Source organism: Phasianus colchicus, chromosome 2 (assembly GCF_987193195.1).
Source record: "Phasianus colchicus chromosome 2, bPhaCol1.hap1.1, whole genome shotgun sequence".
NCBI lineage: Eukaryota > Metazoa > Chordata > Aves > Galliformes > Phasianidae > Phasianus > Phasianus colchicus.
This window is the reverse complement of record NC_143437.1, coordinates 70,316,634-70,333,930: the sequence shown is the minus strand read 5'-3', so window position 1 is coordinate 70,333,930 and position 17,297 is coordinate 70,316,634. Positions and strand designations below refer to the sequence as shown.

The 17,297-nt window shown below is 40.7% G+C and overlaps 1 protein-coding gene across 2 annotated transcripts in view; it reads right to left on the bottom strand.

Annotated features, from left to right (window-relative positions):
• The window catches only part of ASCC3 (activating signal cointegrator 1 complex subunit 3), a 252,676-nt gene extending 241,458 nt beyond the window's left edge, over positions 1–11,218 (bottom strand). The window contains exon 1 of one of the 2 annotated variants that reach the window (XM_090135956.1): positions 10,919–11,218. The gene's annotated coding sequence lies outside the window, so the exon portion shown is untranslated. Of the gene's footprint in view, positions 1–10,914 lie in introns of both variants that reach the window. The other variant, XM_031611074.2, reaches the window with a different exon arrangement.
• Between the last annotated feature and the right edge of the window lie 6,079 nt (positions 11,219–17,297).

Here is a 17,297-nt window from a genome sequence, read left to right as displayed (position 1 = left end):
GAAAAAATTACTACGGGTTACTAAAGTAATAAAAAAAATCAGATATCCAGATATAAGATATCAGTAATTAATAGAATTTTGTTATGGACCAAACAGTACATGGATAAAACAGCATTTCACTCTCACCATTTGTATTTTGTACCTACATAAGGTATGCTAATAATTGTATTCTCTGTTTACTTTCAGAGATTCATTTTCTGCATCAGGCTCAGACACCACATTGGAATTCTTCTGAGATGTCTGGACTGTACGTTGTTGATCTCCACTCCACACAAAGATGGACCAAAAACTTGTTCCATTTTTGAAGGGGAGACATCAAGATAAAGATATGCATGTCCAGGCAGGCTCAGAGGCTGCTTGGTACATGGCATTGATCTTAGTCAATATCAGAACTGGAATAAATGCTTCAGCACAACGAAGAAGTAAACAGTGACTCTGTTGTGCCATCCACCCATCCCTTTCTCCCATCAGAAGGGCTTATAGGTACACACATTAGCACTTCCAAAATATCAAAGTGTTCTCTCCTAATATCTCACTTCAAAACATTGCTGAAATAGATCTGGGAGGATGAAGTGGCCTAACATTACATAAAGGGAGGGAATGGATGCACCCAAATATCACAAAATTCTCTAATTTCCCCAAAAAGAAAAATAAGAAACACAAAAGTAATTGTATCAGAAAATGTTCTTATTAAGATATAGCTAGTGGCACTGCACAAGAAGATCTATGTAGAACAAAATTATGAAAGAGGTAAAAGTTATCACAATCCATCCCTCCTTGAAGATTTGTTAAATACTATCTATATAAACATGAGTGAATACCTTTATGCAAACAAGGCAGATTAACCCACAGATTATCCAGAATAAACTTTGCTGTGCAGTCACCTGCGTCTTTCAAGGATAACAGGCAACTGTGCCTAGACATACACAACTACTAGAAACCACCGTTTTCTAATACTGGCCCGTAAAACACAACTGGAAGTACTGCATAAGTTCTTCTTACAGTACCTCACATGCCTACTGCATTTCTGTTTACAATGCACATATAAGCAGACACTACAAGTATTTACAGAGAAGAACGACGCAAAGCCTAACTCCCGCTTCTTTTAGGGCACTTACAGACACATCCACAACATTCTTCCAGGTGGAGTGAAATCATTTTTGAAGATCTGTGCCTGAACCATGCTGAAGATTCAAGGTTTGCTTATGACAGGCATCTGGATGGAATGCAGTCTCTAAGCATAGTGCCAACTGGCATTTGAGACCCTTTTCCATATCAATGGTATTTTCCCCGAGTCAGCATGACTCATGAAACCTCCACACACTCAGAAAGAGCAGCTGGACAAGGTTACACAAGGTTCTTAAATTGACAACAGCTGTGTGTTTAAGCACCTGAATCACTTACCAAATTTATCGACAATTAAACAAATGCCCTAAATACTACATTACAGTCTAGTTCAAAGTAACCGGCAGTTTATTATTCACTCAGTGCCATTATTATCCCTCATAACTCTGATCTGCTTCAAAGCACATTTTCAATAGGCCTCAAGGTTGGAACTGAATGATTTTAAAGTGAGAGCATCTTCTCCAAATATTTTTGAAGGAAGTACAAAGCTTTCCCTCTGAGAAAAGTATATATATACATATTTTTCAGCATTTAAAAAGAATTTCAGTAAAATAAAAGACAAAGACAGCAATGCCCAAGAGTGCCTGTACGCTATTATTCAACTTACAATGCACAGAGATGGTATGAGTCCGATTGCTCCCTTACTGCACATTTACTCAACCTTTAAGATTCCAAATAAGCTTGGAGAAAGTTTCTGAAACAGGTTAGAGCTAAAATCAAAGCATTATGGGAAAGCATTATGGAAAAACATGGATAATAGTTTTAAAGAGCTATATAACCACCCACTAGCTGCCTTAACTTTTAAGAAAGCTATGTTCCTAGGAGATGAAATATAAGACATCTAATGTAGGTGTCCGTGATGCACTGATCTTTTTCTCAGACATAAGAACCAAGAGGCCACACAGCTAATCCCTGCGCAAGCATAAGAGAACTCATGTTGTTGCATATGTATGTACAGTATCATTTGTAATTTTTATAAACTGACCAGACAGACAAAAAAATGAATTGGAATTGTTCTGCCTATGTAGGCAAGTCCATCTATATCAGTGTTGAAACTCTTACAGACATGAAAAATACAGTTTTGAGATTCATTTGACAAGACAATGAATGAAAAAATCAAATTAACCATGGAGGAGTGTCTTCTGAAGCTGAAACCCACTGAAAGAGTTGCTCCAAAAGTAATGCTTCCCACTTATTTCCAAAGAAACTACAACAGATACAAAGAGGACAACAAAATTACCCAATGGAGCAAATTCTCAACTACAAAACACTATTTTTCAACAGTCACCCCCATTAGCTATGCATTTTTGTCAGCAATGAACATGAGTCTACATGCTGCACTTGTCAAAATCTGCACCAGGGAGGAGACCCACTGTTGCTGTCACCACTGCTGAACCACATCACCCATTGCCTCACTGTGCTCACACCCACTGTTTGATCTCCAAAAACATCCAGTAAGAATTGATGAATGTCAGTGGATGCAGGTCTTTTTTTTTTTTTGTGGAGGAATTCAATGATACATCTTAACACACACTTCCACATCAGAAACCATTTTGTCAGACTGCCCCTCTACAACCATGTGTCACATGGCAACAAAAGGTAATGGAACATAGGTGGGAAAATTCAACCTCTACTGTCACACCACTATCTGCCTCTGACATTGTGAGCCAACATAAGAAACTAGGAGGCATAACTTTCAGAGCAGCCTTGGAACCACCAAAGTCATTTTGAATGATTTGGTTAAACAATTCTGTTTCTGGTCTTTATGGCACTTCTATTTAACACATTGTTGAATTTGTCATCAAAAAAGAAGTCTAATAACTGCAATGACTTGTAAGTGGCTCATATCATTAGCTTCAACAGAAATGGATCACAAAATTCATGCTATATTCAGAATGGTGTAAAATGAACTTTTCATAGAAAAGCCATTGGAAGAATTCACATCACTTGGAAAGACAGAATGTCAATTTTGAATTAACTGTCTTAGCATATATCATGAGTCCTTGTCAAGCACTTCTGCAGTAATTAGTTATGGTTAATAAAATCACTGCACCTAGCAGACAACTCACAGCAGTTGTAAAAGCACAGTACAGCCAAGACCAAGATGCACATTTAATCTTTAAGAACAATTCTTCTATGAAAGCACTGAAGCAAAGCTTCTCATTTACACTGAATATTAAATCTTTTTTCGTGTTCAGCAATTTCATCAATAAAATTGGTAGTAATATGGGTAATGCTGGCAATCTGAAATAAAAGAAAATCCTCAAGTACTTTAAAGTAAACTACACAATTGTTTTTCAAAAGTGAAATATGCAGATTTTTAGAACACTTCCAAAAAGTGGCACATTCTACAGTATTTCTTAGTTCAAACAAACAAAAAAAAATTGTCATGTAGTAGATCAACTTCAGCTATCACTAAATAAAAACTTCCCAGAACTATAAACCAGAAATACGTTCATTCTACTTCCAGCATATTTTGTGATAATCATGATTTTTATCGATAGTTGTAATTGAGAATACAGAAATATGAAAAAAGTGAGCCATTACATGTAAATAATGATAACCAATTGTCCATGAAAAAGCACCAATTTCAATAAAATGGTAATATAAAATATTAAAGATATAAAGTAATACTGTGTAATTTGTTTGCTATGTTTAATAATGTTTAAATCATTCTTTTTCTACTTGTCTCAGTTTTTGAGTAGAAGAGAAGGCAGAAAGTTATGGCCGAGTTTCAGGAAAACTCTCTTAGATATTAACTTCAGTAACCACACCCTTAAGACTGATTATTTGCAAAGGGCAAGCTTCTCACCATCAAAACTGTCTCTGAGACACACGCACACTTCACTGCAAAGATACAGTAAATATCTTCAGTTACACAGCAATCGTGAGCCAAAAACTGTGGATTCTATCCAGTTCACCACTGCAACTGTTCCAACTCTGAATGTGTTCAGAATACCCTACCTTAATGTCACAGACCGGATAAACGTCCCCTGAATGTTACTCACTAAGTTGCTGTGTTTAAATCCTACATCAGTACATCATTATGTAATTTTTTTCCAAGGGTGAGTAGATTTAAGTGGTATGGTACCCCTCAACCTTTCAATATTCCTCCTAAAGTCTACTTTTATTTATTTATTTAATCAATGTATCCAGGTACCAGACTCAATTCCCAGCAACTTCTAATTGAAACAGAGTCCATCGTCTTCTCCAAGAGCTCACATCCTGAGGGGGGACTTTAAGCAGCACTTCAGGTACTTAACGATCAGCAAATGATAGCTTTCTATTTGAAAATTTTTTATTATTACAATTAAAAATAAGAACTTAAAGGAAAAAAAAAAAAGAGATACTACAATCATGTAAGATCAAATCTAAAGTTGCTGACAGCTTTCTGGGCTGACTGCCTGTGGAGAGTTGGCAATACATGTGGCAAGATACTTTGAGAAAGACACCTGTATAGTTTCCTACAGTGGCAAGACCAAACTATTATTTTTTCACAATCCTTACAAACATCAGAAATGCTTCTTTCATGAGAAAATAGAGAAGAGAGGGACAAAAAGCATAGCATTATTATTTCTGTCATTTCAGTGAGAGGAAAATACCTTTTCAGTGAGAGGAAAATACCTCCATTATGTCTTCAGAAACATGATAAGGCTAGAGCAGATCTGTTTCCAACTGTAACATTTCTGAAAGGCTCACATGTAGCCAGGTTCTGTTAGAATGAACATAAAATTTCTCCATGTTTTAGACGAATTGTAGCTTAAGCTAAGAAATAACCACATTAGTCAAGATTCTCCTTTTTCATAATTAGAAGTTTCATTAATATTTAGCATACCAGATATACAAACCATGATCAGATTTAAGGAATTGACTTTTGAAGACTCCTTACAAACCAAAAATGCCATATTAAGAAGTAAATGACATAATTCGTACTTCAGAGGCAGCACAGAGAAGCAAGGAGTTTTCACTTGGGCACTGGCAGATGCCTGTCAGTGGGTTGAGTAGTTTTTTGCATGCAATATTTAGCAAAGGTGATAATATGTAGGGAAGAGGAAGTTCATCATTTCAAAGCCATGTACATTCAAAAGATTAGGACCAGACATCACTAAGTTTGTATGCACAGAAACACAGAATTGCAGGGGCTAAAAGGGACTTCCAGAGATCACCAAGTCCAGCCCCCTGCAAAGCAGCCCCCCTATAGCAGACTGCACAGGTAGGCGTCCAGGCAGGTCTTAGATATCTCCTGAGAAGGTGAATCCACAACCTCCCTGGGCAGTCTGTTCCAGTGCTCTGTCACCCTTACTGTGAAGAAGATTCTTCGCAAATTTGTGCGGAACTTCCTATGCTCCAGTTTATGGCCATTTTCCCTGGTCCCCATAGACTGCTGAAAAGAAGTTGGCCATTTACTTTTGTCTCCCACACTTAAGATACTTAAACATTGTTCAGATCCCCTCTGAGTCTTCTTTTCTCAAGGCTGAACAGATCCAGGTTGCACAGCCGTTCCTCACAGGGGAGATGTTCCAGGGTCTTTATCATCTTTGTGACCCTCTGCTGGACTCTCTTCTGGAGATCCCTGTCTTTTTTGTACCAGAGAGCCCAGAATGGGATACAGTACTCCAGGTAAGGCCTGACCAGGACAGAATAGAGGGGGAGAATCCTGCTGGCCATGCTCCTTTTAACGCACTCAACTCGCTGTCAGGTATTATCCTCACTGTGTTTTATCTTTTCCTAAGTTACCAGCAATATTTTACATCCCTCCCATGCAGTTCTTTCCCCTTTCTTATACAGTCCTCCATTAAAGCTTCACAATAAAGTCCGTGATCTGGCTGGAATGGAGATAAGTGTTCACTGCAGACTACGTGGCATGTGGTGCTGTGCTTTGCATTCATGGCTAAAAAAGCGATGGCAACACACCAGTACTTTGGTACTGTGGCACAGCATTTGCACAACACTAAGCCTCATCTTTCCAGCAAGTTTAGGAGGGGACACAGCCAGGACAGCTGACCCAAACTGACCAGAGGAACATCCCACATCATGTGATGTCATGTCCACCAATAAAAACCCAGGGAAGAGGGAAGGGCCATTCATGGTTAAAGCATTTGTCTCACAGAATGGGCTGGGTTGAAAAGGACCACAATGATCATCTGGTTTCAACCCCCCCCCCCCCACTAGTGGTTACCAGCCACTAGACCAGGCTGCCCAGAGCCACATCCAGCCTGGCCTTGAATGCCTCCAAAGATGGGGCATCCACAACCTCCTTGGGCAACCCATTCCAATGTGTGACCACCCTCTGTGTGAAGAACTTCCTCCTAACATCTAACCTAAACCTCCCCTGTCTTAGTTTAAAACCATTCCCCCTTGTCAAGTCGCTGTCCAGCCTCGTAAACAGCCATTCCTCCTGTTTACATGCTCCCTTCAAGTACTGGAAGGCAACAATGAGGTCCCCCTGGAGCCTTCTCTCTTCTAAACTAAACAAGCTCAGAATCCTCAACCTTTCCTCATAGGAGAGGTGCTCCAGCCCTCTGATCATCTTAGTGGCCCTCCTCTGGATCCGCTCCGAGAGCTCCACATCCTTCCTGTGCTGGGACCCCAGGCCTGGACACAGTACTCCAGATGGGTCTCAACCTAGAGCCGAGTAGAGGGGGACAATCATCTCTCTCTCCCTGCTGGCCACCCCTTTTTTAATGCAACCCAGAACAGAGTTGGCCTTCTGAGCTGCAAACGCACACTCCTGGCTCATGTCCAGCTTCTCATCCACCAGGATCCCCAAGTCCTTCTCCTTCAGAGCAGCCCTGCAGAGATCTTCCCCAGGATTACCCCAACTCACGTGCAGCACCCTGCACTTGGCCTTATTGAACCTCATTAGATTTTCATGGCCCAACCTCTCCATCCAGATCCCTCTGGATGGCTTCCCTTCCTTCCACTGTATCGACTGCACCACTCAGCTTGGTGTCACCTGCAAACTTGCTGAGGGTGCACTCGATGCCACTGTCTCTGTCATTGATGAAGATGTTGAAGAGCACCAGTCCCAACACTGACCCCTGAGGGACACCGCTTGTGACCGGCCTGCACCCCGATACAGAACCACTAATCACAACTGTTTGGCTGCAACCAGCCAGCCAATTCCTAATCCAATGAACAGTCCATCCATCAAATCCACACCTCTCCAATTTAGAGAGAAGAATGTGGTGAGGGACCACATCAAAGGCCTTGCAGCAGTCCAGGTAGATGACACCTACCCCCTTCCCCATTCACTGAAGCCATCACTCTATCATCAAAGGCCACCAGATTGGTCAGGCACGATCTGCCTTTGGTGAAGCCACGCTGGCTGTCTCAAATCACCTCTTTATCTCATATGAAGACCCTGCTTTCCCTAAGGTGTCAGACAGTTGCCTGATAATAGGAAGCAGTGAATTATTTTCTTTTTCCTTTGTTTAAACATGCAGCTTTTGCTTTCCCTATTAAACTGCCCTTATCCCAATCCACCAGTCTTCTTATCTTTCCTCTATTTTTTCCCCGTCCTACAGTTGTTATACAGAATTTCAGGGGGAACAGTCTATGTCATGCAGTTAGAAGGAATTGAGAGCACAGAAATCTTTCCCATCACAGTAAGCACTGTTACCACAGAACGAGATAAAGCCACTTCTTCCCTGAGTCACATTTTTAAGCATCTGAACTAAATGTTGTGCTGGGTTGCCAGTTTGCCAAGGTTCCCAAGCACTCACACCACACAGCCACTCACTCAGTCCTCACCCCAGTAGGATGACGGGAAAAGAACCAGAAATAGAAAAGTCATGAAAAAAGAAGAGACATAGACATTTTAACAGTTGAAGGGCACACACAACAACAACAAAAAAGGAAATCTCTCATCACATCCCATAGGCAGACTATTTCCTTTCCAGCTTCCAAACTGGGACACCTTAGAAACCAACCCCTTAACCTCAGTTTTTACACTGAACATGACACTACACAGCACCTGACCTCCTGCCTTCTCCCAGCCACTAGGCAGGCAGAGTGGGGAAAAAGAAAGCCTTGATGCACTGCTGAGCAATAGCCAAAACACTCGTGCACTACTGACACTGTTTTAGCCACAAACTGATATGGCTATGATAGAAGTTAACCTTTGTCCAGTCAGAGCCAGTAAAAGTATCCATTAGCAGTGCTTTCTGCAAACAAAGGAGATCCAACTTGTCAAGGACAGATGAGCATAAAGAATGCTCCAATGATAGATCCCTGTAAGCACTTGTACTTCAAAAAACGTGAAATTGTTAATTTCTGTGGGGTGATAAGGCATTCAAAAAGAGAGAATGAGTAAATACAGAATGACTGGCTATTGTAAGAATATATATATACTTTTATATAAATTTTACAGTTAGGAGATACATTATAAAATTGAATGTTACACTGAAAATGGTATCAGATGGAATGCCTTTCTTATGCAGAACATAATTAAATCTAGGAATTCAATGTCACAAGATGCCAAAAAGACTAAAAGTTCAAGCATGCTCAAGAAAGGATTAGATGGATTAGATGAAGAAGTCAGCTAACTTGGTAGCTATTGAACACAACAGCTTAAAGGTAGCACATCACTTATTTAAATCAGTGAGTGCTGAAAGACAGTAGGAAAGCAAAAGCATCACTGTATGCTTGTTTGTTGTTGGTTGGGTTTTTTTAGTTGGTTGGTCTAATTTCAGAACATATCACAAACACCTGCTATTTAACACTACAAGAGACAACTCCAGGCAAGACAAATATTTTGTGTAAAAACAGAGCTTTGGAATCAGATGGTAACAGAGATTCTAAAGATTACAATTTGGGATTAAGGTGCCTCACATCTCTAAAATTAATTGCCCAGTCATTATTTCCTTCTCTTAGCTCAAATTCCATCAATCACTTTTCTAACAAACTTCTAGCAACACATCAGAAATCATTTGTTAATTAGGTATGTCCAAATTACAAAGCAGGGTTTGTTTTTTCTTTTCTTTAAGCATCAAAGCATAACTTCATAAAATTCATGTAGGCTAGAAAGTGTCCAATATCAACTTCATTAATTGTTACTAAAAAATGTCAACTGGAAGAAAATTCTTTCCACTGGTCAATATCAAGCAACTCTACTATTGTCTTTATTATGCATCCAGTTTTAGAAAGACGTATCAGCATACAAAGGTGCAGTGGAGGATAACAAAAACCCACCCACCTAGAAGACATAACCTCACAGGAAAAATTCAGCACAAGTACATTGTTTAAGTTACCAGGAGGAGCAGCTACAAAAAGGAAGGAAGAAGAAAATAAAATAGTGAAAATGAGCAGTGTGCAGACCTTTTTTTTTTTTTTTTTTTACTTTAAAAACAGGTAAGTTATATAAGTAACACTTTGTGTTTAGCTCCAAAAAAAAAAAAAAAAAAAAAAAAAAGGAAAAAAAGCCTCCATAAATTCACAGCTGCTTGAACTGTCATTTGACACATAAATTATTTTCTTTCTGAATCAGTGGAAAAGCATATCAAAGTGACCTGATCTCCTCCAAAAGCTAAGCTAGCTTCCAGAAAAAAAAAAAAAGAGGTCTAATAAGTAAACTAATTTAAACAATGACAAAGCATTGATGAACTAGATGGGATTCTGTCAGTATTACTATACGAATGGGAAAGAGTTCCTCCATATACCTAAACACTTAGATCTTGGATGGTGTAAATTCTGCCATGGCCAGAAACAACTCCAATGCAAAGGAAATTATACAGAGCCTGCCAAAAAGCAGAAGCACACTGATATAGTGTGGTCTTCTGATCAAAGCCAGTTCGCATCTAAACTAATGGCTAGTTAGCTTGATCATTTTTTTTCCCTAAAAATATATAACTGCAACCTACCATGTTGGTAAGCATTCTGACCTCTTTTCTGGAACTTCTAACAGTTTTTCAGCTGCACCAAGAACTCCAGACTATGGCTGACTCAGCTCTGACTCCAAAAGAAAAGGTAATGAAAAAGTAAAACAGAGTGCGATGGGAATGTTCAGAACTCTGCAGAAGACTGTTAGTTCTATTTCAATAGTTCTACTTCACAGTTAGTTCTTTAAAAGGCCTGAAGATTGAAAGGGGCCACTACAAATGTCAATTAAAAACAACTAAATTAAAGATTCAGGACTTATAAAAGCTCTAAATATTCTTTGAATGCCAACACAATGCACTCTCCTGAAGCATCTGAGTGGTAACCTGCACAGCACTAGAGACACAATGAATCAAACTACCTGAAAACACTCCCCAAGATCACAGTTGCTTTGTTTGTTTTTTGTTGTTGTTGTTTTAATTCGTTTCTGCTGCTGAGTTTATTGATACCAATAACAAGTACTGAAAGTATCCCAATCCGTCCAACACCAATGCCGTTTCCCCTTGGCAGCAAGCCTCTTACTCCTGCTTCACTAAGCAAACCAGAACAGGGAAGGGAAGGTGTCAGCGTTTATCCTCTGCACACAGCAGGGCAGCTCACACCCCCAACACCCGCTTGCCGAGAGCAGGCAGGGCCAGCAGCCCGGCGACACCAGGCCTGGAGCCCCACGCCCACCCCTCGTGGAGAGCCCCACTGCACGGCGCTCGGCCGGAAGGGCCAAGGGGAAAGACAAGGGCTGGCACCGGCCTCGCTGCCCCGGAGCTGGCTCTGCTGTTAACATCGCGGAAGGAGAGTAAACTTCGGCCGCCGTGGCGAGACCAGCTCCGGCCGAGGCCAGGACCGAGGGACCACGCCGCCGTTGCCGCCCTCCCCACTCATCCGCCCGACCCCCGCCCGCGCCCGGCCGCGCACCTGCCTTCCGGCTTGCCGGTTCCGCTGCCGCAAAGAGCCGACGAGGCGCGACACTGCCGTAAAGCGAGCAGGCGGGGCGAGAAGAGTGCGTGTACTGCGCGGTCATGTTGTAGCCCGGCCGGGTCGGTTTTTTGGGCGGTTTCCTGCTGATCCTTCCTCCCGTGCCGGCAGCTCTCCGGCTGTTTTTGTGGCCACGCTCCCAGCACAGCTTATTCAGTACGTCGTTGCTCAACCCGATGAGTGTTTCTATGGCTCTTTTCCTGTGTGCTCGCTGAGTGCCGTCACTCCGCGCTTCCTGCTCCCCAGCCCCGTTTCAGAGCGGTGTGTGCGTTAAGCTCAGGCCGCCTCCCGCCTTATCCGCTCTGCTGTGTCCTTGTGGTGGAAGGGGCCAGCGGCACCACAGTGAAGCTAGAGAGTGGACAGAGGGGGGAAGAGACAAGGAGGAGTGTGAGATAGCTTTAGGCCAAAACCAGACTGAAGGAAAAAAATTCTTAACATAAAGTGTTTGTGTGTCTATTTGCAAGTATCAAGGTACTCTCATCTAAGATCACTGAGTTGCTTTCACCTATACAGCTCTAGGAAGCAGCTTTTTTTCTTTTTTCTTTTCTTTTTTCTTTTTTTAAAGCGCTCCTCTCTCTGCCTGCCTGCGTGTTTATTTGTACAACTGAAGGTGTCCAAAAGTACACTACCCAAAAGATGGTAGTGTACTCTATCCTGTGCTCAAAAGGAAACGTACAAAGTTCAATGGAATCAAATATCTTGGTTTCAGTACGTAGCCATGTGGAACTGGCTGAAGTGTTTCTAGATCACTTTTAGTCTTTCACAACTGTAAACACTGGATAAATCCAACTTTTACCAGTTCTGTTCAGTTGCCATGTTAGAAAACAGTGAGGTTCTGCAGGACTAACAAAGACTAAGCATTATGGTGAATCTCTTGTAAATATATCTTGATTACCAAAGGGTTCCAATTCTTACAACTATAACCTCAAAGCAAATAGATGCATTTTATAAATACAGTACCTTACATGTCCACTGCATGGATCTCTAAGCCAAAGTTAAATGTAATTTAAAAAGAGCCTCTTCAAAATCCTCTTATGAGTTATTCTAACATGCTACTTTCGTTTTCTTTTTTTTAAGAAATGCTTATATAATCTGACACCAACTTTTTTAATGAAGAACAAATCATCTGCATATTGCTTTCCAGAAGGTAACACTTCACTTGTGAGTGAAAGCTGTCACATACCACATATTACAGATCTGTACTGCTTCCCTGACTTCTTCAAACATCACATAAAATCAAGATTCCAGTCTAATGACCAACACATTTTTTTTTTTAATAGACAAGAAACTGAGACAAATTTTTCCACATTTATACATCCATTTGTAGACACAAAGTATAGTTCCAACATTCAACATCATCCATCATCCACCAAGAGTTCACCTGTTCTGGTCACTCAGGTACATTTCTTGCACCTGAGCTCCCTGGGTGAGCTGCACCTGGTGTCCAACCATTGATTCAGGTGCCCAACCATTGATTCAGGCTGTGACCCGGCAATTCTGCTGCAAAAGCTACATATGGTTTTTGGAATATAAAACAGTGGGCACTCACAAGACCTAATTCCTAGTTCTCGTTACTGTGAATGCTGACAACTGGTGATGCTTCGTTTATTATCTGCAAAAGCACTGTAATTCTCGGGCTATTCAACTGACTCTTTTGTTTTTAACAACTAAAAAAAACCTAATGTTAATATGTGAGCCGTGGATTTTTACAGTTACTTGCTGTGTAATGACATAGACTAGTATTTAGAATGTCTTTGTCTTTCCTTTGACAAGAGGAAACTTGAGAATATCACTGTGAAAGTTCAACAAATGCAGGCTCTGTTGAGATTGTCTGACAAACCTGACAGATATACTTGACTTGTTGTTGATCTCTGCTGTGATGAAAGTACCGCGTGTTTAGAACTGAACCGCTGTCTGCAGATGCTGCTGTTACCAAAATTGGGAGAAGAATTTTAAATCAATATTATTATGTAAAGATAATGCAGCTTCCTCGGGACGCATCCAGAATGTCTATTGCCTATGATTACAAAGTAATCATATTGTGCATGGCCACAAATGCAATGCCAGCAAAAGTTGGTGCATCAGAGACACTGTCATTCAAATGAGCTACAATTCTCTCCAGTCATCTTGCTCCCATGGCCCTTAATACTTAATTTAAAATTTCACAGACACTGCGAGACATCTGTGAATTCTTGAAACTTAATACACAGTGCATCGTAGAAAAATACTTTTGTAGTGGCCGCTGCTACATAAAAATTCATAATTTAAATGTGTTCTCTGAGACCTAAGACTTTTTTAATGTAATGCAGGCTATAGAAAGGGAATATATCATCCTAGTTATTACTTGTTCTTCCATGCTGCTCTGTGGATTCAATGTTATTGTTATTATCTTCTTCCAGATATGAATGTATCTTTGTTTAATATCTACTTGTGCTTCTTTATCACAGTGAATTTTCAGAGCAATCTTTTCCAGAGTTTTTAAGGTTAATTAGTGGCATGATATTCCTTCTCTGCTAGAGAATATCAGTGCAACTAGAGAATAGAATCATAGAATTGCAGGGGTTGGAATGGACCTCAAGAGATCGAGTCCAATCCCCCTGGCTAAAGCAGGTATCCTACAATGGCTCACACATGTAAGTGTCCAGATGAGTCTGGAATACCTCCATAGAAGGAGACTCTGCAACCTCTTTGATCAACTTCCAGTGCTCCATCACTCTTATTGTAAATTTCTTATTAGTCACCCTTACCGTTATTTCCTATTAGTTTCCATCAATGATTACCCATTGAATTTCTTGAATTTATTTTAAAATGCAAGTGTATTAAACATGAAGAGAACAAAACCTCTTTTTTTTTTTTTTTTTTTTTTGGAAAATCATATGTAAACAAGGGCTGCTCTGAAGCTAATATCTCCTATTTTATTATGTTGGCCCACAACATCAGAAGCAGATGGTGGTGGTATAGCAGTTTAAGTTGAATCTTCCTACCAATATTCTATTATATTTTGTTGTCATGCTACAGGGGGCAGCACAATGGTGTCTGACATGTAAATGTATGAAGCAAAGGTGTGTCATTGAATTCTTCCACGTGGAAGAAATTGAAAGCCATCAATTCTTGCTGATCATTAATGGAGACCAAACAGTGGATGTGAGCACAATGAGGCAGTGGGTGGTGCATTCCAGCAGTGGTGACAGTGACAGTGAGTCACCTCTATGAATGCAGATTTTTATGAGCTTGTATAGGTATATAAGCGGGTTGCACTGAAAATAATGCCTCCTATTTATTTCCATGGAAACTACAACAAACACACAGATCACAATAACATAGTATTATTATTATTTAACAGATTTTCAGCAACAAAACACTACTTTTCAATGTAGTCACCACTGTCAGTTATGTATTTCCACCAGTGATAAACAAGAGCCTGGATGTTGCTCTTGTAAAAGTCTGGGAGGACCTTCAGAGAAGGGCCATAAAAATTATCCAAGGGATAGAACACCTCCCTGACAAGGATGAGCTGAAAGAGCTGGGGTTGTTCATGCAAGGGTGAAGAGAATGTTCTGGGGAGACCTGTAAGTGGCCTTTCAGTATCTAAAGGAGGGCTATAAAAAACATGGGGTCAGACACTTCAGTAGGGTCTGTTGTGATAGGACAAAGGAAATAGTTTCAAACTGTAGGACAAATGTGAAATTTAGACTGGATAGACATTACTGCCGGTCTGAAAGGATATCCCTATGACTTCCACTTAAAGTGGAACATTTTTTTAGATGCCAGGCACTATATCCTTGTCAGTCATGCTGATATATGTTTGCTGTTCCAGCTTATGTCACTGAGCATAGCTCAGTTTAAAAAAAAGGTTAGATTTTGATCATAGGGTTTGTTTTAGAAATCAGTATGTGAAGGGGGTTGGTAGCTGTGAGAATCTGGCAAGGGCCTGCAGCAGCTTAACAGCTCACTGCTTACACAAGCTGTTGACATATGTGCATGCCTGTGTGCATCTAGATAAATAGAGACAAAGAAACTCTCAGAATTTTATGTGTGTCTGGGTTATATTCAGATTATTACTGTGCGTTAGCTTGTATTAGGAGGCTTCTAGGAGGCCATTAAGGAATGTAAAGAAATCTGAAATACTGCTGTTAAAATCTCTGATAGCACAAGACCAATAAATGCTGTAGGGGTTCATCTCACATACACTGCAGAGGAGGAAGAGGCCGTTCCTACCAGCAGTGAAGCAGAAGCACCAGGAGCAGGAAGCAAAAACTTTCTAGCCAGGGCTATATGAGTCCTGCATGGTCATTAAATAAGAGAGTTATTTCAGACAACTCATTTTCAAAAGCTGGAAAAAAAATAGAGAATCATAGAATTATTTGAGTTGGAAGGGACCTTTGAAGGACATCTAGTCCAGCTTCCCTGCCATGAACAGGAACGTTTGCAGCTAGATCAGGTTGCTCAGAGCCCCGTCCAGCCTTAACATAGAATATTCCAGCATATCCTATTTTTATGGACATCAACATTTGCCCTGTTCAGAAGAGGGAATTGTGAATGAAAAGAAAAAAAGTGTATCTGGCAGACACTTAGAAGAGTGCTGTCTGAGGGCCTTCGAGCACACTGAGCTGACTGAGTCAGAGACAAGTAATATCTTGTGCATTGTGAATTGCTCGATCTGGTGTGCTCACTTCTGGCTTAGGACTGCTGGCAGAAAGTAATCAATAAATAGAGTTTTGGATAATAAGTCTTTCCGTATTTCTGAAATACCAGTTTTTCACCTATTTATTCAGGGGAATTGTATTAGCCAAGACTTTTAAAGTACTTCTATTGAAAAAGATGTTGAGATGTTCCTGCTGAGATTATTTCTTTGTACCTTATAATGGATTCATAAGAATTGTCCAGATGTCCTTTAATACATATAATAAGTATGATTATCTTTTTGATGTGATCATCATGTCCCTTGATGCTTTTGAAGACTATTCAGGGAACCAATTACTTGTATTAGAGACAGTTGTCATGTGAACTGAACAGAAAAGACCCTTTGACAGAGTGGCGTTATTTAAAATGTTAATACTTTGTCTGGAGAGGTATGAAAATAAAAAATGCTTCTTTGTCACATGGCTCACATCTTTCTGTCAGGTTATGTGACAGAAAGCTTGCCTGCACACATAGAAGGGATCACAGAGAGGAAGCAACAGACTGGGGTATCTAGATTGGAGATTTAGAGGATACTTTGCTCAGATCCCTCTCAGGGCATCCAAGGAGAGCTCCAGTCTCATGGGACTGGGTGACAGCAACCATCTATGTGTGCATGTGCACATATGTTTATGAGGGATCTGCACCAGTAGCTGCAGTAGAGCTGCTGAGGACTTATGTCCAGCTGCCAGCAACTGGGGAGACTGGGACCAAGTTGCAGCTACTAGTCAAACTGAATGTCTGAGCCCAGATGCTGGGTGGACACGCCTTGTCCATACGTGTACACGTGTTTCACTCAAACAAACCTTCATCCTGTTCAGCCAGAGAGGGAAAGAGAATGAGGCTGTTGGCACTGTCTGTGTTTGTATGAGTTCTCTGTGTGTCTGTCTGTACTGAACTGTGTCACCAGCCATGCATGTACATATAAGGGCATATAGCGACAGGATGAGGGGAAATGGCTTTAAACTGGAAGGAGATAGATTAAGACTAGATATTAGGAAGAAATTTTTTACTATGAAGGTGGTGAGATACTGGAACAGGTTGTCCAGAGTGGTTGTGGATGTCCCCTCCCTGGAAGCACTTAAAGACAGGCTGGATGAGGCTTTGAGCAACCTGGTCTAGTGGGAGGTGTCTCTGCCTATAACAGCGGGGTTGGAACTAGATGATCTTAAAGGTCTCTTCCAACCAAACCATTCTATGATTCTATTATATATATACATATGTGTATGCGTGCTCTGCATGTATGTGCCTCCTGGGAATACATTCTCAGCCTTGCTGCTGGTTGGACCTGGGGTCATGGGTGTGTGGCACCTTCATCTCTGTTAGCCTGGATTTGGCTTCCCTACTGCCCCGTCTGTTTCTTGTTCAGTTTCCCTTGATAATGACAACAAGATGATGATAGCTGCTATATTTCTCACAAGGTTTACTGATGACTTCATTCGTTCTGTCATCTGATCAAATAGTTTTTTTAATCTTAATTACAAAACAATAAGTAATCACACAGGTTCATCTTCAGAGGCTGTAATGCCAAATTTCACTTTTGTATTCAATTACAGTGGCACTGTATTTTACTTATTTATCTGAGTATTACTTGGAAAAAAGAGTTGAAAACATGCCTTATAAATTACCAAGAATTCTCTTGG